This window comes from Zalophus californianus, chromosome 6, assembly GCF_009762305.2.
Source record: "Zalophus californianus isolate mZalCal1 chromosome 6, mZalCal1.pri.v2, whole genome shotgun sequence".
Classification (NCBI taxonomy): domain Eukaryota; kingdom Metazoa; phylum Chordata; class Mammalia; order Carnivora; family Otariidae; genus Zalophus; species Zalophus californianus.
This window is the reverse complement of record NC_045600.1, coordinates 65,278,873-65,302,506: the sequence shown is the minus strand read 5'-3', so window position 1 is coordinate 65,302,506 and position 23,634 is coordinate 65,278,873.

The following is a 23,634-nucleotide window of genomic DNA, read 5'->3' as shown; positions in this document are numbered from 1 at the left end:
ACAAGACACAGGTTCTAGTATTGTCCTCATACAGTTGAAGACAGTGAGGTTCAGAGAGGTGAGGTCACATAGCCAACAAGATGCAGAGGTGGGATATGGTTGCAAGATGTCCAATTCCAGTTTCTATAATCCTCTGTTCTGTTCTGCCTAGGATACCTCCAAAGCTGAAGCGGCCGTATAAGCCACACACTGGTCCCTGACCCTTCCTCCTCCACAGCCTTTCTCTCAAGTGGCTCTGCAGGAACTAATCTTTGCTCCCTTTGCTGTTCTTTGTGGAGCTGCCAAGACCTCAATAGGTGGTGATACTGAAAGTAGGAAGATCAGAAATAAACTCCTCCCCTGTTAACTAGCCCCTGAAGGCAAACCAGAATCACCCTCACTTACCGCTTCGAAATTCTTTCATTGTTTGCATAAAGTTTCCTTTTATTAAGTGTGGGATTCAAAAAGGTTTTCAAATAATTACTACAGTTAGTCTAAATGTAAAAAAACTAAAAGGAAAACTGTTTGCAATTAGGATTTGCGTAATTTCTTTAACACTGCCTAAGTTATCCGCATTCGCAGCTAAAAGTAGGGCAGTATTTTGGATGAAATAAAATGAAATCCATTTGCCAAGCTCACCTGACCTTCGGCATTTCTTTTAAGCATCTCAACTTGTTATGGGAACTCAAGTAATTAGATACTTGAGCACTTTTTCAGGGAATTATTTTTTATCTCCTTGCTTATTATGTCTTAAGTGAACTTTATAAAAGTAGGAAGGTTAATTTGCAGGCTTTCAAACATGAGTCAGTAGATACTGTGAATCATTTCTCCTCATTGATGGCCCTCACAATCTCACAAATTCCACCAGAAAAACATTCAACTCTTTTCACTTAAAAAAATGCATGTTTTATGGGTACCTATATATAACTATAAATTAACATAAATATATACATCGCCTACTGCCAATTAGTATGCACTTACAAGCAGTGCCCAATAACCCTGATGATAAGTGAAAGTACATCAGCGATGAGATGTCCCTGGGAAATGAATGGGAATCTCAGCAAGTATTTAACTTAAGAGTAGGTGGAGGAGACTCATTACTGGCCTGGCTTGTTGCCTTGTTCTGTTTGAAACCTTGATGAAAGAAATAACAAACATGGAATGCTAATTAAACTGTTTGACCAATTTCAGCAAACAAGCAGGTCTAATTTCGGGAGCAAAAAGACGGGATAAAACACTACAGCTCTGCTACATCAGTTCTTTAATTCGTGATGTAAGAGTTTGGTACTCAAAGGCCTCCAGACCCACACGGTAATTGACTTAAAGGGGAAAGACAGAGGAAAATGTGTCAATGTGGGGAAGCGTGCTACAAGCCACAGCTTGCAGGCCTCCCTGAGATCACAGCCTATGACTGCAGCCTGTCCTGTTCCCGGACCTTCTTCACCTAGTAGGGCCTGTCATAAGTGGTGAAGAAAGTGTTTAAGTATAAATAGCCTTGCCTGGCTTGAGCAAGTGAACTGTTCCTTTAGTTCGGGGCACACACAGCTTGGAGGCCAGTGTCCTGGGCATACCAGTTGTATCTCCACATAAAATGAATGTCAGCAATACCCTGGTATATATAATATTGTCTATTAGACAGTGCATAAAGGCCTACACTGTGCGTACACACTGTAGCCACACAGAAAACATTACCAAATGAGCCTGCTTTTAGCCCACTGCTCATACAGTGGTAATTAAGGAGAACTGTTTTTTGATTTGCAACTATTTGCTGTTCTGCAGTAAAAACAGAGCTTAGACCATCTTGTTCCATTTGTTGTTTCCATGCTTAATCTTCTGATTCACAAGAAATTATTACACCCAACACCTATGGGGAATTTAATTGTCTGGCTCCTACTCCTCTGGCAAGTGTAATTATGGAGGAGGAGGATCTATAGATTAACATTTTTTAAAAGCTTTATCCAAGAAAAAATAAATAAAAGGAGGTGGAGTTTTTTTGTAAAACTTATATTGAATAACACCCAGCTTAAGAACAATGCCTAAAATGGAAGGTCAAACCAGGGCCATGCAACCCAAAAGTATGATCGCATCACCATTAATTTGGGGATCAGCCCACCCTATCTATTCCATAAATATTTGTAGATAATTGGGATACATTTCGCATGTGTGGATGAAAATATAAAATGAACTGGTTTTGAATGGAGCTGACGATAAGAATGTTTTAGGTCTATTTTCATTGCTCTTTCATGACAAAGTTCTATTTTTCTGCAACCAGAGATGAATACGAGAACTGTATTCCCCCTAATTGAAAGGCAAGAAAGACGTGATGTTTCATATTGTGTCAATATGCTTTTGGGTGCTGCTAAGCAGTTGGTATGCGGACAAATGAATGAGGATTGTAGCAGACACTATAAGGGTCCCACCCATATTCCTAGGATCCTCCCAATTCATTGGCAGACTTCCAGCTGCCAGTATCAGCACCTCTGTACCTCAGACTTTTTCCTGGAACTGTAGAAAGCCATGCTGCCTATGGTGGCAGGCCAATGACTCTCGGGAATTGATGAATAATTACCCCAGCTCCCTTACCCCTCAGATGGGATCATTTGCAACATGTGTTTTCTTCTACCCTTTCCAGAGTTTCACCACAGGATTGAGCTCCGGTTGCCTACAGTGGTAGCTGGCTTAATACCATATCCTTTATCGGCTGCCTTTGCTTCCTTGAATCACTTCCCTATTTCTCTACAGGTATATTTTCTGAATCTGGACTCCTTGTCTCAGGATCTGCTCGTGGGGAATCCAAATGAAGACAAGGTAGCTGCCTTCAAAGGGCACACAGTATGATGGGAGAAATAAGATTAGAAGAGAGCAGGAGAGGAGCAAAAAAAAGAGGAGATGAAAGGGGGGAAGAAAAGGGAAAAGGTGGGGAGGGGAGAGAAGACAGATCGATTTTATGGTAAATGTAATTATCATGGTCAGATACCGTATGCTAAAAAATGCAATGTTTTGTTTCTTTGTATATGATCTCCTGTCACTAGACATTTAATTCATTCATCCAACGAATATTTATTGCATGCTTACTACATGCCAGGCAATGGCACAGTAACAAATGAGAAAGTCCTAGCTTACATTCTAGCATATATATCATCATTCACAAATCATGTGGTAATAAGTGTTGCAAGGAAAAATGAAGCAGAATAAATTAGTCTACTCAGGCTGCCATAATATATCACAGACTGGGTGGCTTAAACAACATAAATCTATATTCTTGCAGTTCTGGAGACTAGAAGTCCAAGATCAAGGTGCTCTCAGTGTCTAGTGAGGCTTCTTTTCCTGTCCTGTAAATGGCCACCTTCTCTCTGTCCTCCCATGGCCTCTTCTCTGCAAACGTGGAAAGAAAGAGCTCTGTGGAGTTTTCCTCTTCTTATGAGGGCACCAGTCCTATAGCATGAGGGCCTCATTCTTGTGACCTCAATTAACCTTTATTTACCTCCATCTAGGCCCTATCTTCAAATAGTCATATTGGGGGTGAAAGCATCAATATGTGAATTCAGAGAGATAGACAATTCAGTCCATAGCACGGAGTAAAGAGATACATAGTAACCATAGAAATTGAGCTTATATTGTTCAAACCAGTGAGGAATTTAGCCCTAAAATTTATTTGGTATATGCCCAGAACAGTTATGGCTGTGTAATAGTTGACTACTGTCATCATTGTAGATTTTAATATAATAAAATTTATGATAAAGACTCAAAAGTAAAATTGAATATATTTCACTCATATGGAGTAAAAATGCTTTCTCCCCATTTTATTTATTTTTTTTAAAGATTTTATTTATTTATTTGACAGAGAGAGACACGGTGAGAGAGGGAACAAAAGCAGTGGGAGTGGGAGAGGGAGAAGCAGGCTTCCTGCTGAGCAGGGAGCCCGATACGGGGCTCGATCCCAGGGCCCTGAGATCATGACCTGAGCCAAAGGCAGACGCTTAAGGACTGAGCCACCCAGGCGCTTTCTCCCTATTTTAATATCTTTGGTTTGTCTTAATCACGTAGCTGTGCCCTCTAAAAAATAAAGTTTTTTTTTTTTAATTTTATTTATTTGACAGAGAGAGACAGAAAGGGAACACAAGCAGGGGGAGAGGGAGAAGCAGGCTCCCCACCGAGCAGGGAGCCCAATGCGGGGCTCGATCCCAGGACCCTGAGATCATGACCTGAGCCGAAGGCAGATGCTTAATGACTGAGCCACCCAGGTGCCCCTAAAAAATAAAGTTTTTTAAAACTTTTAAAAATTTAAAAAATAAGGTATGCAGAGTTTTCAACTGATAGCAAAAGAAGACAATTTTAAGACTTTAAAGTCATGTTCCTGAACAGAAGGAGTAAGTAAAACTGTAGTGTGGAACCCCTATGCCAACCCACAGGAGAGCAGAGGGCCTTCCGAGCTGCCATACCATGTCTTGATGGGCTTCAGAAAACACTGACCTTCTAGAAGAAGAAAAGTTCCCATGTTAATTGCTAAGCTGTTTTCAAGGGCTGCCTGCTATCTCCAGAACATGCTTGGCTCTCCTTCAAACACTGTTCAACCTGACCAAATCAGAGAGCTGCATATAGACCACACATACCAAAAAAAAAAAAAAAAAAAAAAAGGACAGTTCACACCCTCTGTATAATTATATGGTACAAATAATAGAGTTTTTGTTAACTACCAGCTCTTTTTGCAAAGCCTATCAAATATCATAGACAATATAATGCTGTAATTGCATCTGTGAACCTGTGCAACATTTAGACAATGAGTTCCAAAGTTCAAGGTACATAATACATATCCAATATATTTCTCTGATGAGCCTCAGAAGTTTAATATGATGTAAAATGAAACTAAGAATAGAATATATGTTTCTTTGTAAGAGATATTAACTCCTTTAGCCATTACCAAATGCCAAAATATTTTTTGTGTTTATTTTTAAAGAATCTTATACTAATTGCTTATTTACAATTTTACTTATTGAGATTAGAGAAGGATTTGATTCAACATATGCTTAGTTTAACTTTTAGTCAGTAATAGGTGGTTTAAAAATCTCAGCTATATTTTTGCTATTGATACTGAGATCAAACCTCAGTTGATACTACCAAACACATGTTGCTTGGTCATTTCAAGAAATGACCTCCTTAATGTTGGAGGACCCTAGGACTCAATCCTTGGTTCTCTACCTATAATTTTTCATCCAGTTTCTTGGCTTTAAATCCCATCTGTAGTCCAATGACTCTCAAATTTATATCTTCAACACAGCTCTCATTCCCAAACTTACTACTCATAGATCCAAATGCCTCATTAAGAACTCTACTTAGAAGTCTAATAGCCATCTCAAAGACAACAGCTCCCAAAACTGAACTCCTGATTTTTTTCCACCAAACCTGTTCTACCTACAGCCTTCCCCATCCCACCTGATGACAACTCCATCCTTCCAGTAGCCCAAACCAAAAATCCGTCAATCATACTTTACTCCTTTTTTTCACCCAACACATCCAATCTGCCAGAAAACCATATTGGTAATATCTTCAAAAAATATCCAGAATCCAACTTTTTCTTAACCTTCTCTACTGCCTGGGTTATTTTCTACCTCTGTAGGGGCAGAGGTTAATGTGTAGGTGTTTTGTTCAGTAGATATGCAAATAACTTTATCCAGTGGAACAGATGACCACAAAGGTTCGTGATCCTATTGGACATTAACTAATTTTGTATCTAACCTGGCAGCCAATTAAATTTCTTATAGGAACCTAGTTTCTCAAAGCCCTTTGGACTAATGTAACATCTTACTGGTTCCCTTATTAGCTCATGAAATGAATAACATCTTTTTAAAAAAATTTTTTTAAGTAATCCCTGCACCCAAAGTGAGACTTGAACTCACCCCCCAACATCAAAAGCCAAATGCTCTACCAACTGAGCCAGCTAGGCACCCCAAGATAATAAAATCTTTGACATGTTTTCATTCTACATATCTTTGAGAATCATGATTTAGCCTTTTTGAAAATTATATCTTAACATGTCAATAATCAATTATCATTTTTTAGTATTTGGGAACTCCGATGAAATGTCTCAAGAGCTCAGAAAAGAGAGAAATAAGATTTTCAGCTAGAACATAAAAGAAAACTACATCATGTTCTTTAACACAGTGATTCAATGTGTTGAAGTTGTCATTCTTCATAACTTATTCTTCTTCATAAGTTAATTTATAAATTTTTCAGGATCCTAACAAAGCACCATCAAGTTTTTTCTCCTTTTTTTATTTGTTGTTTGATTTCTGAAATAATTCTAAGTTCATTTGGAAAAAGTAAATAAGAATAGTCAGGAAACCAATAAAAGTTAAGAGCTTATATGGATTAGTCTCATCAAATATTAAAATATATTATAAAGTCTCAATAATTTCTTTTTTTTGTTTTGTTTTAAAATTTTTTTAAGATTTTATGTATTTATTTGACATAACGAGAGAGAGCACAAGCAGGAAGAGCAGCAGAGGGAGAAGCAGGCTCCCTGCTGAGCAAGGAGCCCGATGCTGGACTCTATCCCAGGACTCTGGGATCATGACCTAAGCCGAGGCAGACGCTTAACCGACTGAGCCACCCAGGCATCCCAAGTCTCAATAATTTAAAAAATAATACCAGAGCATGAATAAATAGATATAACAATGTGACTAAGAGAAATAGACCCAGGTACATAGGGAATTTAGCATAATTTGAAATATAGCAAGAGTGACACCTTAAATCTGTGGGTAGAAGATAGCTCATTAAATGAGTTGGGATAAATCTGGGGGGGATATTATGCTGTATTCATACCTCACACTTTAAACCAAATGACTTCAAGATTTCACTGTAAAAAATTAAATCACCAGGCACCTGGGTGGCTCAGTCGGTTAAGCATCTGCCTTTGGCTCAGCTCATGATCCCAGGGTCCTGGGATTGAGCCCTGCATCAGGCTCTCTGCTCAGTTGGGAGTCTGCTTCTCCCTCTCCCTCTCCCTCTGCCTGCCACTCCCCCTGCTTGTGCTCTCTCTCTCTCTCTCTCTCTCTGCGTCAAATAAATAAATAAAATCTTTTAAAAAATAATAAAAATAAAAAATGAAATCACATATGTACTAGATGAAAATTTGGAAGAATTCCTTTACATCTTTGAAGTAAGGAAGATCTTTCTAACTATGACTAAAAAATCCAGAAACCCCTCCACCAAATAAATGCTAAACTTAAAACTCTTAAATATGTGTATACCATGTGTATATGTATTTTCCTCCCACATGTAAAACACTATATACACAAAGGAGAACTACAACCAACAAACTTGGAAAAGTATTCACATCTTATATCATAGATAATGGGCTAATCATATTTACATATTTTTAAGTCACATAAAGAAAAAGAATAAGAGGGGCCCCTGGGTGGCTCAGTCGTTAAGCACCTGCCTTCAGCTCAGGTCATGATCGCAGGGTCCTGGAATGGAGCCCCGTATCAGGCTCCCTGCTCGGCCAGGAGCCTGCTTCTCCCCCTCCCACTCACCCTGCTTGTGTTCCCTCTCTCACTGTGTCTCTCTCTGTCAAATAAATAAATAAATAAAATCTTTAAAAAAAGAAAAAGAATAAGAAAAATAAAAAAAGAAAATAAGAAAAAGACATAAAACTCAATAGAAAAACAGTCAAAGTATAAGAACAACCAGCTCACAGAAAAGGAAATGCAAATGATTCTCAAATATCCATCTTCAAAACTATTCTTTTTTTTTAAGATTTATTTATTTGAGAGAGAGAATATGCATGCATGCACATGTGTGCATGCAAGGCTGAGGAGGGGCAGAGGGAGAAGGAGAGAGACAATCTCAAGCAGACTTCCCACTGAGCGCAGAGCCCAAGTCAGGGCTGGATCTCACGACCCATGAGAACATGACCTGAGCTGAAATCACCAGTTGGACATTCAACTGGACTGAGCCACCCAGGCATCCCTTCAAACCTACTCTTTATAAAATGATAAAGGCAAAATAAAACTACCCTGAAATACCATTTTCATTTATCATATTAGCAAAAATGCAGACATTTGACAACACATTCAATTGGCAATCCTGTGGAGAAAGGCACTCTATACATCAGGAATGTAAATAGGTATAACCCTATTTATGGTCTTTATGCTCTATGGAGAAAATTCGACAACATCTGTCACAATTACTTATATATCCTTTGACCCAACAGCTCCTTTCTGGAATTTATCCTACAGGTAAATTTTCATTTTTGCATTTTGCACAATTTTGCACACATTTGCATATGTGCAAAATTATGTCTGTACAAGTTTAATCACAACAACATTATTTAGAACAGAAACACTTAAATGTCCGTCAGTGATGACTGGTTAAAAAAAATAAGTTAAAACCCATGGTACAGCCATACAGCAGAACACTTGGCCACTGTAAAAGAATGTACTGCTATAAAAGATCTCCCAAGATTTAACTGAAAAAAAAGCAAGTGAAACAAGTGAACAAAAAAGCTTAAAATCCTAACTTCTGAGTAAAAAGATGGAAAAATAGAACTTCCCTTATATTATACGTGAAAAAAATACTTTGAAAGCACTCACAAGAAACTAATAACCAATGTGTAGCAGCCATTAACTTTGTCACTCAGACCTGTTGCTGCAGGGAGCATAATTCACATATGGCCCTAGCTGTGGTCCCTCTGGCTCTACCACCATGTCTGTGTCAAAGCCTACTTCCCAAATAATGGCCAAGCAAGATTGGGGTACTAAGACTAAGCCCATTCCAGCAAGCCAGGGGACTCCTTTTACAAGAAACTCCCCCATTGGCCTTGCTTGTCTTTCATGGAACTGTGCTATAGTCTGAAATTCCTCCTACCCAATTCTCTTTCCTTCTCTCTCCCTCCAGATAACAGACCTGCACATCTCATCCTATTTTGGTGTCTGCTTCTCAGTGGACCAAAGTTAGCTTTTGAGGAGTGTAAAATGAGGCAGATGTGGAGCTGAATCATTATTTTTGAACCATATAAATTTATTATGTATTCAAAAATTAAATATGAAAATACTCTCTAGTGATATTTTTTGAAGTGTTATTCTGGTATCTTCTGCAATAGTCACTTGTCCTGAGCCCCAGCCCTGGGTTTGGGATCCAGAAATGTGCATTTAAAAGTTCTCTGGTGATACTGTAATACTTAAAGTATTAGAGGAACTATAAAATAAGCATGAACAGGACCAAAATATAAACATGTAAAGTGAACTGAAGGAAACAGAATGGCCATACTACACAGCAATTAAATGATGCAACTCGTCTAAGCAATGAACATTTGGATTGGTGGGGAGGGTGGCTAGAATGAAAGACCAAGCAGCTCTTCTGAGCTTTTTTCCAGTACAGAGGGAACAATAATCAAGAGACTTCAGGTATTCTGGTCCTGCTGATAAAATTAACCCTCCCCCAAGAAGGATGGTTCCTGATGTCTTCCTTCTGCCATTAAACATTAAATAACCTCATTCCATTTATTTGATACTTTGCCCACAAAACAACTTTGTTATGATAATTTGGGTTGCCACATGGTTGTGCCTATAGAAGGAGATTGATAATTTCTAAACAAAAACAGGACTTTATTATATTCTATGAGAGTATGAAAAACACTGTATTTGACATGTAATTTATTCCATTCAAATTATGCCATTCTTTTTACTCACTACCCATTTCCAGAAATGCTTGTTTTTACTTTTGATTCTCTAATTACCTAACCTGTGATGTTCCAATCAAAAATCAACTCTAGGGGTGCCTGTCTGGCTCAGTCAGTGGAGCATGTGACTCTTGATCTCAGGATTGTGAGTTCAAGCCCCATGTTGGGTACAGAGAGTACTTTAAAAAAATAATAAAATCTTTTTTTAAAAAATCAACTCTCTAGAAAGTCCCTGATTGTTATTGCCAACCTTATTTTGCTAAAATAGTCAATAGAAAACCAGGTCTTATTAATTAGAAATGCCAGAGACTTCTATTTCTCTTAAAAAATGTTATCCCACATAGTTAATGGGGGTATTAGAACTATTACTTTAAAGCGTACATTATTTTTAATTACCTGGTTTCATTGCCTTGAGGTCACAGAAAGAATGGCAGGCACTATTTTAGAGGATCTCTTCTCATGGGATATTTTGAATCAAACAACTACTGATATTTTACTATATGGTCTTCATTCTATGGGCTACCTTTACTTACTATTGCATCTGCTTGAGAATATCAATTAATAATCATTTTTCTACTTAACTTTCCAGAACAACTAGCAAAGTCTAGCCACTCAGCTTTAACTCAAAATTCCAACTTTATTCCATAACTTAAAATATTGGCATTACAGTGTATTGCTCTTTGACTCAACAAAACCATCATATTTAATGATTTCTTGAACTATTACTCCAAATCTTCAGAGGTTTTATGTGACCTTGTTTCCTCTATAGGCAAGTGAAGATAAAAATTATGTGCTTTATTGTATAATTGAATTTGGAAGGATAGAAGGTAAGAGAGGAGAGGGAAAAAGATCTCAATATACTTTAAGCATGCTCCTCATTCTAAATGTTTGAAATGAAACCCATGATGTAGGATAGAATTCCTATGAAAGTACTGTTCTCATTATGTCTTCAGTTTGTATGCAAGCCTCAGCTGTGTTACTTTTATTGCCGTTTTCAGCAAGAATTCAGGAGCGAATGAAAGGATGGAAACTCAAACAGAATGACTAAACTGTAATACAAAGATAATGAACTCCAATGTAACAGGACAGCAAATTAGAAGGCTGGGAAGTTGTTAGCCATAAAAAAGAAAAAGAAAAAGAGCTTTATTTCCACACTTTTGAAGCATTCTTTGGAAACCAGAAAAATCTAGCAATACAGTTAACCCAGTTACTGTCAGTGCAATTCTACTTTCAAAAGAAAGCCAGACTAACATTTTTAAACAGCAATTATGTTTTATGAAAAGGGAAGAAGAGGGAGTGAGAAGAACATCAAAACCCCTAAAAGCATGACGATGAGAAACCAATCAGAAAGCAGTTTAAGATCTCCATTCACCTCAGCTTTTTGAAATAAGCGTTTCCTGTCCTTAGCACCCTCTACTTTATCAGCCTGAGGGACCTGGGGAATATCAGAAGTTGCCACCAAAGGGATTCATATGCTAAACTGAAACTCCTGCTTTCCAAACCCAAGGAAAAATGAAGTAAAACATGGACCACCCACCCAGTCAGGAAACAATGTACTCTGAGTTAAGTTCCTTTTATGCCTTTTTCTTCTTAAGTGACTCACCAGAATTCTTAGAGAAGATGGGTCACCTTGAGCTAATCCTAGAAGAGGTTCCCTACAATCAGTTTTAATTTTCCAAGCCACTAAATTAAGACCAAGATTCCTCTACATGGTGGACACTGGTGAATAATCACAAGTGGAACATTACAAAACAGTAACAAATTGACCAGACTCTGGAATGGCCTTTAAAAGTTGCAAAATCCAATCAGAGGTTACTCTGAATATTCCAAGTGATTTTTTTGAGTTCCCAAAGATTTTTTCTGAAGAAAAAAAAAAAAGCCTCAAAATCCTTTAAGATGATCTTAATACATACTTCAGTTAAGATTTTAAATCTGATCAAATACAATTAATAAAGTTACTTTTTATATGTATTTTCTGACCAAAAACATGTTTTGAGAATATTATTTATGAAACCTCTTTCTTTTTGTTCTAACCCTGTAAGCTAAACATGTTCCATTTATTTTTAAATGAAGTGAAAATTAGCCAGGTGTGTTAGATAAGCTTTCTATACACAGGTCTAAATATTGACAAAGGGAGATGTGTCACTGGAAAAATCATCAGTCTGGCAATTATCACGTTAGCATGTTAAGTGGAAAAAGATGTGAAACTTCCAAATGTGTCAATACAGATTATTTCATTTCCACCAGCTATCAGCTATACTGTGAACATCAGTTCTTTAATGTACACTAAGCAAACAGTTCAGCTAAAAAAATTTCTCTGTGCCTGAAAAAAAAAGAAAAGAAAAGAATCACAAGGTCTGGTGCTAAACCACATATGTTTTTAACTACTTATTCAAATGACCTAAAAAAGGAGAAGGGAGTGCAAATGATGGCAAAAGTATTTTTCTGTATTGTTTATTTTTATAAGTACTCTGTCTGCACTCCTCTTTCATTGGGTTATATGGGTGATCCCCACCATTCTCATTGGTCCCATACCCACAGCCCTTTCAATAAAAATAGCAGTGGCACTTGCAAAGGGGCATCATATTACTACTCTGCAGGACTAGGAAACTAAAATATCTCAGTTGCACGCTTTAGACTCCTATGAACTGCACTTGAAGATGAGAGAAGTGCTACTAATTTTTGGTCTGTGAAAATGAATAAAGGCAAACTCATTTAAAATGGAATGGGGGGCCGCCTAGGTGGCTCAGTCAGTTAAGCATCTGACTCTGGATTTTAGCTCAGGTCATGACCTCAAGGTCATGATCTCAGGATCATGAGATCGTGCCCTGCTTTGGGCTCCACACTCAATGAGGAGTCTGCTCCAGATTCTCCCTCTCCCTCTCCCTCTGCCCCCTCCCCCCATGCTCATGTGCGCTCGCTCTCTCAAAATAAATACATCTTTAAAAATTTTTTTTAATAAATAAAAATAAAATGGACTCGGGAAGACAGCAAGGGGAAGCTTTCAACCTTACCACTCAAAGTCAATTACAGACCCCAACAAGAAGAAACTACCTTGCGTTTTCAAGAGGAAGAAGCTTACTGTACTACTCCAGCAGGAGAAAGGAAGACTTTCTCCTTGCCCAGCAATAAACTCAGCCAATAAGAGAGTACCACAATTCTGTCAATGGGAAACCATTACCATCTTGAACTCTTGCTTTCCTCCAATGGACTTTCATTCAAAGCAGCCCTTCCCAACTTCCTCCTTTTCTCTATAAAGTAGACTTCCTCTCCTTTAATCTCCAGACTGGCCTTGGTTTGCCATAGCTTGCATGTCCCGAGTTGCAATTCCTCTGCTATTCACAAATAAACTCATTTTGTTGGTGAAAATAGCTGGCTGTTTTCTTTAAGGTTGACAGGTGTTATTAAGAAAGAAACAGATATATATATAAGAGTAAATTCTGGCAGTATGAAAATTCTGTCTTTGTTATTACTAGGCAATTAGGCAACCCAGATAGAACAATAGTGTCCCTGCTAGGACATCCTTAAAAATACATCCTCCAGTGACACATTTTGGTCCCTTTTCTCCCCCCCCTTCCATTTTTTCACCCATCATTCTTCTTTCTGTGCACTCAATGGAATTTGTATTTAATAAACCACTGCTCCATTTCTTCCTTACCATTCATTAGACCTAAACTTGCTGCTAATCACAACTCTTCTTCTCTGGCTTCACCAAACTCCCAAATATTAGCTTTTCAAACTCCCAAAAAGTATGGAGTTGGTTCTCTTTGTCCAGGAGTGGCATGTTTAAAGTCCTGTTGAGTTTTCAGGATCGCTTTTTTTTTTTTTCCTGAAGTCCCATTAGTTTCAACTTCATGTTTGGTTACAAAGATCTAATGATCTTCACTTTGTAACCATTTACTCACTCCCTAAACTTTTATAATCTTGCCTCTGCTCTCCCACTTCACTGAAATTTCTCCCTTAAAGGTCATCAACTACCTCCTCATCACAAAATCTAATGACACTGGAAGACACTCATCTTTTTCTGCAGAATTGGATCCTGTTGGCTCGTTGTTGACACTTTCTTGTTCTTTTCCACACTGTAGCACTGTATTCTCCTGGCCAACCCTCTTTCTTATTTCTCCCACTTCCAGAAGGTAAGAATCTCTACAATTTTGTCCTTGGCTTGAGACTTTGAGTCCCACTGTAGCCTCAACCACTGCCACAGCCTCAAGTTCACTTCTAGTGCGATAGCTTCAAAACTCCCATTTCTGACCCAACCTCTCACAGATAAGAAGCCATATTTCCAAATGTTTACTGAGAATCTTCATCCAAGTGTCTTTCTAGCATCTCAAATTCAGTTATGTCCAAACTAAACTCATCATCAACCTACCTCTCCAAATAACCTTCTACAACAACTTCCATTAATAGGACTACCAAACATCAAAATCTGAATTCTGTCATCTTGGACTACCAATTTCATTCTCCATATCCTATTAATTACCAGGGCATGCAAATTCTTCCATTTTGATGTCTTTTCATCCTATTACCACCATTCAAGTTCAAGTGTTTATTTCCTTTGCCTGGACCAGTAGTCCTCAAAATGAACCAACAGCATCAGAATCACCTGGAAACTATTACAAATAAAAATTCTCAGACCCCACCCCAGATCTATTTAATCTGAAACTCTGGTAGTGAGGCCAGCAATCTGTTTTTTAACAAGACCTCTAGTTCGTTCTGAAGTGTGCTAAAATTCAAGAACCATCTGACCTGAATTGTTAATGACTTTTAATTGGCCTTCTTATCTCCAATCTTCCTTTTCTGTACCCTCTCACACATTTTTACTCTAAGAATTACCTCTCTAAAGAATAACTCTTAACATGCCCCTTCTTTGATAAAAATATTTGACTCTGTAGTGTCATCAAATAAAAGCCAAACTCCTCATCATAACCTCTGAAGATTTCCAGGGTATTTAAAAGAGGTATAATCAAACAGAAATGAATTAAACTAGGGGCACCTGGGTGGCTCAGATGGTTAAGCGTCTGCCTTTGGCTCAGGTCATGATCCCAGGGTCCTGGGATCGAGCCCAGCATTGGGCTCCTTGCTCAGCGGGAAGTCTGCTTCTCCCTCTCCTTCTACTGCTCCCCCTGCTTGTGCTCTCTTGCTCTCTCTGTCAAATAAATAAAATCTTTAAAAAAAAAAAGAAATGAATTAAACTATAGCAAATTATATCAAGAACCCATATTAAGTAGGTTCTGAAGTCACACATATGTTTCTCTCATCTTTTTTTCCACATTAGCCACTGTTAGGATTCTATCACCTGCTATTTCTTATTTGTTAAAAATAACAACTGAGTAAAACCAATAAGTGGATTGAAGGAACTGAAAACCTACCAAAATGGTATCAAAGTGATAACTTCTGAGCTATAGCATATGCAAAGGGAAGAATCTTCTCTGACTTAAAAAAAAAAAAAAAAAAAAAAAGCTTCATAGAGCTTTACAAGAGTCAGCTACCACAAACTACCTCCCTACCCCTAGGAGGTCTCCAGTCAGAGACAAAGCTGACCTTGGGCACCAGGACATTCCAAAAAAAAAAAAAAAAATTGTGTAAACAAGCATCTTCAGAACCTTCCAATATTTGAAGCCCTAGCTCCCCTCCCCTCATTAAGCTGGCATATAAATATTTAATTCTAACTATTCAAGGAGCTACTCTCTTCTGCATGTGTAATAAACTTTTCTCCAGTTAATCTGAGTTAACCTGTCTTTTGTCAATTAAGTCACAGGCCCCAAACCCTAGGACTTAAATTGGCAAAGGAGAAGTCTTCTTCCCAACAAAGTATCCATCTCATCCATTGATCTTCGTCACAGGGAAGGATACTTATAAATCCTAAGGCTAGCTAATCTTAGAGGCAAGATCTTGAAAGTGATTTTTTTTAAATCCTTGTGAAAAAATTTTAGTGCTCATGAGGGTTTTATATCCATCTTAGGTTTCCAGGAATATGTTCAAGGAATAAGTTTTAAAACTGAAGCAGCTATTAAAAAAAATAAAAAGAATGAGACATAAAAGCCCTCTTATCCAATGCAATAGAGACTCCAGAAGTTGTTTTGATTACATATTCCTCAAGAACATAAGTCAGAAAATCAGAGACACTTGCCTCATTAACTCCTTATTACAGTCTCATATACACTATCCATCGTTGTTCAAAACATGCCAAATCCATCTAAAACACATAATGGAACTCCAGCTACAAAGGAGTGAAGAGGGCAACAAATCCTCTTCCCCAGAGCAACTATTAAACTGGACAACATTGTCAGAAACAATCATTTCAAGACTCTGGAAATTGACCAAATAAAAGAGAAGTATATATTCAGAAAAAAGAAAATACTGAACTTTGTAAGAACCGTGGGAGACAGTGGTGTTCTTGCCTAAAGCTTCTTGTATCTTCTCCACCATTCCCAACACTGCCAGTGAGGTAGTTCTACCAGGGCAGGGCTAGTGGTAAGAAAAAGATTTTCACTGACATCTAAAGAAGGAAAACTACAGACTAATTTCCCTCATGAACACTGATGTGAAAGTCATCACCAAAATATTAGCAAACCAAATCCAACAACATGCTGGATTTGAATTCTGTTGTCTTGGACTACCAATGACCATGACCAAGTGGGATTTATCCCAGAAATGCAAGGTCAGTTGAATATCCAGAAATCAATTAATGGATATACAATATTAATAAAATATTAATAAAATAAAACACATGATTATCTCAATAGGTATCAGAAGAGTATTTGACAACCCAATACCCATTTACAATAAAAACTCTCAAGTTAGGAATAGAAAGGAACTTACTCATCTTGATGAAGTGCATCTATGAAAAACTTACAGCTAACATCATAGTGGTAAAAGAGTGAATGCTTTCCCCCCAAGATCAAGAACTAAGCAAGATATTCCCTCTTACCACCCCAATTCAACATTATGCAATAGGCTGTATCCACTACAGTCAGGCAAGAAAAAGCAATTAAAGGAATACAGATAGAAAACAAAGTAAAACTGTCTTTATTCACAGAGAACATGATCCTAAGGTATCTGAAAGAAAAGAAAAGAAAAGAAAAGAAAAGAAAAGAAAAGAAAAGAAAAGAAAAGAAAAGATCCATTAGAACTAATATATAAGTTTAACAAGGTCACATGATATAAGATCAATATATAAAATCTAACTATTTCTTGGGTTTTTTTTAAGATTTTATTTATTTATTTATTTGACAGAGAGAGTGAGCACAAGCAGGGGAATAGCAGGCAGAGGGAGAGGGAGAAGTGGGCCCCCCACAGAGCAGGGAGCCCAATGCAGGGCTTGATCCCAGCACCCTGGAATCATGACCTGAGCTGAAGGCAGATGCTTAACTGACTGAGTCACCCAGGCACCCATTCTGATTGTTTTCTTAGAAAAAGAAAATCCAAAAAGGAAATTAAGAAACAATTTCATTCTCAAAATCAATATAAGTAAATACTTGGGAATAAATTTAACAAAAGAACTGGAAGGCTTGTACTCTGAAAACTATAAAACATTACTGAGAGGCAGTATCAACAATAACCAAACTATGGAGAGAGCCCAAATGTCCATTAACTGATGAATTGGTAAAGAAGATGTGATATATCTATATATATAGATATATAGATATATACAATGGAATATTATTCAGCTATTCCAAAAAATGAAATCTTGCTATTTGCAACAAGGTGGATGGAACTAGAGTGTATTATGCTAAATGAAGTAAGTGAGTCAGAGAAAGACAAATACAATATGATCTCACTTATACGTGGAATTTAAGAAAGAAAACAGATGAGCATATGGGAAGGGGGAAAAGAAAAAAAAAGGAGAGAGGGAAACAAACCATAAGAGGTGATAAACAAAACTGAGGGTTGATGGAGGGAGAGGGGATGGTCTAAATGGGTAATGGGTATTAAAGAGGGTACTTGCTGTGATGAGCACTGTGTGTAGTATGTAAGTGATGAATCACTGAATTCTACTCCAGAAACCATATTGCACTGTATATGCACTACCTAAAATTTAAATTTAAAAAAAAAAACTGAGAGAAATTAAAGATCTAAATAAATGAAGTTATATTCCATGTTCATGGACTGTTAAGATGGCAATTTTTCCCAAATTGGTCCATAGATTCAATCAATCCCAATCAAAATCCCACAAGTCATTTTGTAGAAATAGGCTGATCCTAAAATTTATACAGAAATGCAAAGGACATAGAATAGCCAAAACACTTTTTAAAAAACCACAAATTTGGAGAATTCATACTATCCAATTTTAAAACTTACCATAAAACAACAATAATGAAGACAGTATGATAAGTGTAAAGATAGATATATAAATCAATGAAAAAGAATTCAGAGTCCAGAAATAAACCCTTACTATTCTAGTCGATTGACTCAGTGGGAACATAATGGGTTTTTAACACATACATATTGCTGGGACAAGTGGGTACACATCTGCAACAAAATTAATTTAGATCCTTACTTTAGCCTTTACACAAAAATTAACTCAAAACAAATCATAGAGGGGCACCTGGCTGGCTTAGTCAGTGGAGCATGTGACTCTTGGTCTTGGGGTCATGAGTTTGAGCCCTATGTTGGGCATAGGTGTTACTTAAAAAAAAAAAAAAAAACCTAGACATAATTGTAAGAGCTAAAGTTATAAAACTTCTAGAAGAAAACAAAGGAGAAAACTTGGATTAGGAAAAGATTTCTTGATCTGATATCAAAAAGCATGATATAAAAGGAAAAAATGACAGATTGGACTTCATCAAAATTAAAACTGGCTTTCAAAAGTTACCAGTAAGAAAAATGAAAAGACTGGGAGAAAATATATGTAGATCATATGTCTGAAAGATATTTAAGATATATAAAGAACTTTTACAACTTAATAAGAAGTAAAATAACCCAATTAAAAGTAGTCGAAAGATTTGAATAAACATTTTACCAAAGAAAATACCCAAATGGCTAATAAGCAAATAAAAACATTTTCAATGTCATTAGTCATTAGGGAAATACAAAGTAAAACAATAGTAAAATACCATATCTACACATTAAAATGACCTTAAGCAAAAAAAGTGACAATAGATGATGTTGGCAAGGATATTGAGAAATTGGAACTCTCATACATTGCTGGTAAGAATGTGAAATGGTGGGGTGCCTGGGTGGTTCAGTCAGTTAAGCATCTGTGGTCATGATCTCAAGGTCCTGGGATTGAGCCCTGCACTGGGTGGGGGGAGGGTCTCTGCTCAGCAGGGAGTCTGCTTCCCTATCTTCCTCTGTGCTCCTTCTCTCTCTCACTGTCTCTCAAATAAAGAAATAAATAAAATAAAATGTTTAAAGAATATGAAATGGTATATAGCAACTTGGAAAACAGTTTAGCAGTTTCTGAAAAGGTTAAGCCTAGAGTTACCCTATGACCCAGCAATGCCACTCCTAGAATATACCTAAATGAAATGAAAGCATATGTCCACCCAAAAACTTGTACACAAATGTTCATAGCAGCATTATTCATAAAAACCAAACAGTAGAAATGATACAAATGTTCTTTAATTGGTAAATGGTAAAACCAAATGTGGTAGGTATATTCATACCATGAAATAATACTGAGCAATAAAGAAGGATAAACTTTTGATACATACTAGAACTTGGATGAACCCCCAAAACAGTATGATAAATGAAAGAAGCCAAACATAAAATATTACATATTATATGGTTTCATTCATATGAGATTTCCAGAAAAGGCAGATTTACAGAAAGCAGATAAATGGCTGCCTAAAGCTGGGAAGGAGGGAAAGGACTGACTCTGCTCAGCAGGGAGTCAAGTAACATTGAGGAAACTTTTAGTGGGTAAGAAAAATGTTCTAGAACTGAGTCACAGTAAAATTTACCCTGAATTTTATAAATTTGCTAAAAATTATTGAATGGTCCACTTAAATGGGTGAATTTTATGGCATAAGTTATATCTCAATGAAGTTATTTTTAAAGGAATTATTTTTAAAACTCTAACACACACACACGAAATCAGCTACATAAATTATGTGCCATAAGTTCTATTCTATTTATTCTGCAACAGTGTAAAAATCATATATTTCATCAAGATTGAAAATAAATATGGAGAAAATTAAGAACATTTGGTTATAAATCAACCAATGATGGCACATTATTACCAAGTTTCTTTTCTATTTAACACCTTATAAAAGCTAACTTATTCATGCCCATACCAAACAACTTTTTCTCATTTGGTTGAAATTTTTCTTGCTTTAAAATTCTAGCCATGGTTGGGGGGGCGGAGCAAGATGGCGGAGGAGTAGGAGACCTGGATTTCGTCTGGTCTCAGGAATTCAGCTGAATAGGGATCAAACCATTCTGAACACCTACGAACTCAACAGGAGATCGAAGAGGAGAGTAGCAACAACTCTCTGAACAGAGATGCGACCACTTACTGGAAGGTAGGACGTGCAAAGAAGTGAATCTGAGGCGAGATTCAGGAGGATAGACAGCGGGGGAGGGGGCCTCCGTCGGCCGCCTCTGGCAAGTGATAGAGCCGCGGAGCACAAAATTAGAACTTTTAGAAGTCGGCTCTGCGGAGGGACGTCGCTCCAGTGGCTAAGCGGGAGGTGGAACCCTCACGGGACAGTGTGGTCTCAGGACCCTCGGGGTCACAGAAAGACCGGGGGTGCCTGAGTGCAGCAGAGGTCCCAGGTATCGGAGCGGGGAAGCCGGCTACCGAGAGGGAGCCGAGGCGCCGGCTCTCAGCTCGGGGTTGCCATAAACCGTGATCTGTGGCACAGTCTGGCCACTGCTCCTCCAGCAGGGACCCAACAGTCGGCAGAGTCGGGGAGACTCTCCTTTCTCTCCCAGGAGGAGTGGCGCGGGAGCGCACCGCAGGGATCTGTTGGATTTGGAGATTGCACACGGGGTCGGGTGCCAGAGATAGAAACTCTCGGTCACAGGCCGGGTGAGCACGGAGTGCGGCCGGAGACCGGGGACACGGGAGTGACTGGCTGCTTTTTTCTGGGGGCACACTGAGGAGCGGAGCCCCGAGTTCTTGCCTCCTCTGGGCCGGAGATTGGGAGGCTGCCATTTTCACTGTCATCCTCCAAAGCCGTAGGGAAAGCTTGCAGGGAACAAAAGCTCCTGAGAGCAAACCTGAGCAGCTTGCTTAGCTGGGACCGACAAGGGCGGGGCAATTCCACCTCCGGCAGATATTTGGGAACCACGGCAACAGGCCCCTCCCCCAGAAGATCAGCGCAAACAGCCAGCCAAAACCAAGTTTACCGGTCAAGGAGAACGGGAGAACTCCAGCGCTAGGGGAATACTGCACATAGAATTCATGGCTTTTTTTACCATGATTCATTAGTTTTTCAGTTAATTTTTTTCACTGTTTCTTTAATTTCTCTTTTTCCCTTTATCAACCAACATCTTATCGATCCCTTTTAAAAAAAAACATTTTTTATTTTTCATTTTTAGAGTCATATTTTATCCCTGCATAGTAGTTACCCTTATTTTTGGCATATATATATATAAGTTGTTCTCTCCTTAAAATTTTGAGATACAGTTTCTTCTAACAGATCAAAATATACCCTAAATCACTAGTGTATGGCTTTGTTCTAGTCTCCTGCCTGATCACATTCTCTCCCTTTTTCTTTTAAACCTTCTTCTTTCTTTTTTCAAACAACTTCTTATCGTATCAATTCCTTTTATAAAATCTTTTATAATTTTCATCTTTACAGTCATCTTCCATCCCTTCATTGTATCAACCCTTATTTTGTACATATATAAATCTTTCTTCCTTTAAAATTTTAGGAGGCACTTTTTTCTAAGAGACCAAAATACGCCCAAAATCTAGTGTGTGGCACCGATCTATGCACTAGCCTGATCATATGTGATCATATTCGGTTATTTTCTTTGTTCTGTTTTTGTTTTTAATCCTTTTCTTTTTGTTTTTTCTTTCTTTCTTTCCTTTCTCTTTCTTTTTTCTTTCTTTCCCTTTCTTTTCCCCTGGTTTCAGGTCTTTTCTGATTTATATAGAGTATATCTGCTGGGGACGTTGTTAACCTGTTAGCATTTTGTTCTCTCATTCATCTATTCTCCTCTGGACAAAATGACAAGATGAAAAAAATCACCTCAGCAAAAAGAACAAGAGATAGTACCGTCAGCCAGGGACCTACTCAATACAGACATTAGTATGATGTCAGACCTAGAGTTCAGAATCGTGACTTTAAAGATACTAGCTGGGCTTGAAAAGAGCATGGAAGTTATTAGAGAAACCCTTTCTGGAGAAATAAAAGAACTAAAATCTAACCAAGTCGAAATCAAAAAGGCTATTAATGAGGTGCAATCAAAAATGGGGGCACTAACTGCTAGGATAAATGAGGCAGAAGAGAGAATCAGCGAAATAGAAGGCCAAATGATGGAAAATAAAGAGGCTGAGAAAAAGAGAGAGAAACAACTACAGGATCACGAGGGCAGAATTCGAGAGATAAGCGATACGATAAGACAAAACAACGTTAGAATAATTGGGATCCCAGAAGAAGAAGAAAGAGAGAGAGGGGCAGAAGGTATATTGGAGCAAATTATAGCAGAGAACTTCCCTAATGTGGGGAAGGAAACAGGCATCAAAATCCAGGAGGCACAGAGAACCCCTCTCAAAATCAATAAAAATAGGTCAACACCCAGACATCTAATAGTAAAACTTACGAGTCTCAGAGACAAAGAGAAAATCCTGAAAGCAGCTCGGGAGAAGAGATATGTAACCTACAATGGTAGAAATATTAGATTGACAACAGACCTATCCACAGAGACCTGGCAGGCCAGAAAGGACTGGCATGATATCTTCAGAACACTAAACGAGAAAAACATGCAGCCAAGAATACTATATCCAGCTAGGCTCTCATTGAAAATGGAAGGAGAGATAAAAAGCTTCCAGGACAAACAAAAACTAAAGGAATTTTCAAACACGAAACCAGCCCTCCAAGAAATATTGAAAGGGGTCCTCTAAGCAAAGAGAGAGCCTAAGAGCAGCACAGATCAGAAAGGAACACAGACAATATACAGTAACAGTCACCTTACAGGCAATACAATGGCACTAAATTCATACCTTTCAATAGTTACCCTGAATGTAAATGGGCTCAATGCCCCAAACAAAGGACACAGGCTATCAGATTGGATTAAAAAACAAGACCCATCAATATGCTGTCTGCAAGAGACTCATTTTAGACCCAAAGACACACCCACATTGAAAGTGAGGGGGTGGAAAACCATTTACCATGTTAATGGACACCAAAAGAAAGCTGGGGTGGCAATCCTTATATCAGACAAATTAGATTTTAAAACAAAGACTGTAATAAGAGATGAGGAAGGACACTATATCCTACTTAAAGGGTCTATCCAACAAGAAGATCTAACAATTGTAAATATCTATGCCCCGAATATGGGAGCAGCCAGTTATATAAGGCAATTAATAACAAAAGCAAAGAAACACATTGACAGCAATACAATAATAGTGGGGGACTTTAACACCCCCCCGACTGAAATGGATGGATCATCTAAGCAAAAGATCAACAAGGAAATAAAGACTTTAAATGACACACTGGACCAAATGGACTTCACAGACATATTCAGAACTTTCCATCCCAAAGCAACAGAATAAACATTCTTCTCTAGTGTCCATGGAACATTCTCCAGAATTGATTACATCCTAGGTCACAAATCAGGTCTCAAAGAGTACCAATAGATTGGGATTATTCCCTACATATTTTCAGACCACAATGCTTTGAAACTAGAACTCAATCACAAGAGGAAAGTCGGAAAGAACTCAAATACATGGAGGCTAAAGAGCATCCTACTAAGGAATGAATGGGTCAACCAGGAAATTAAAGAAGAATTAAAAAAATTCATGGAAACCAATGAAAATGAAAACACAACTGTTCAAAATCTTTGGGATACAGCAA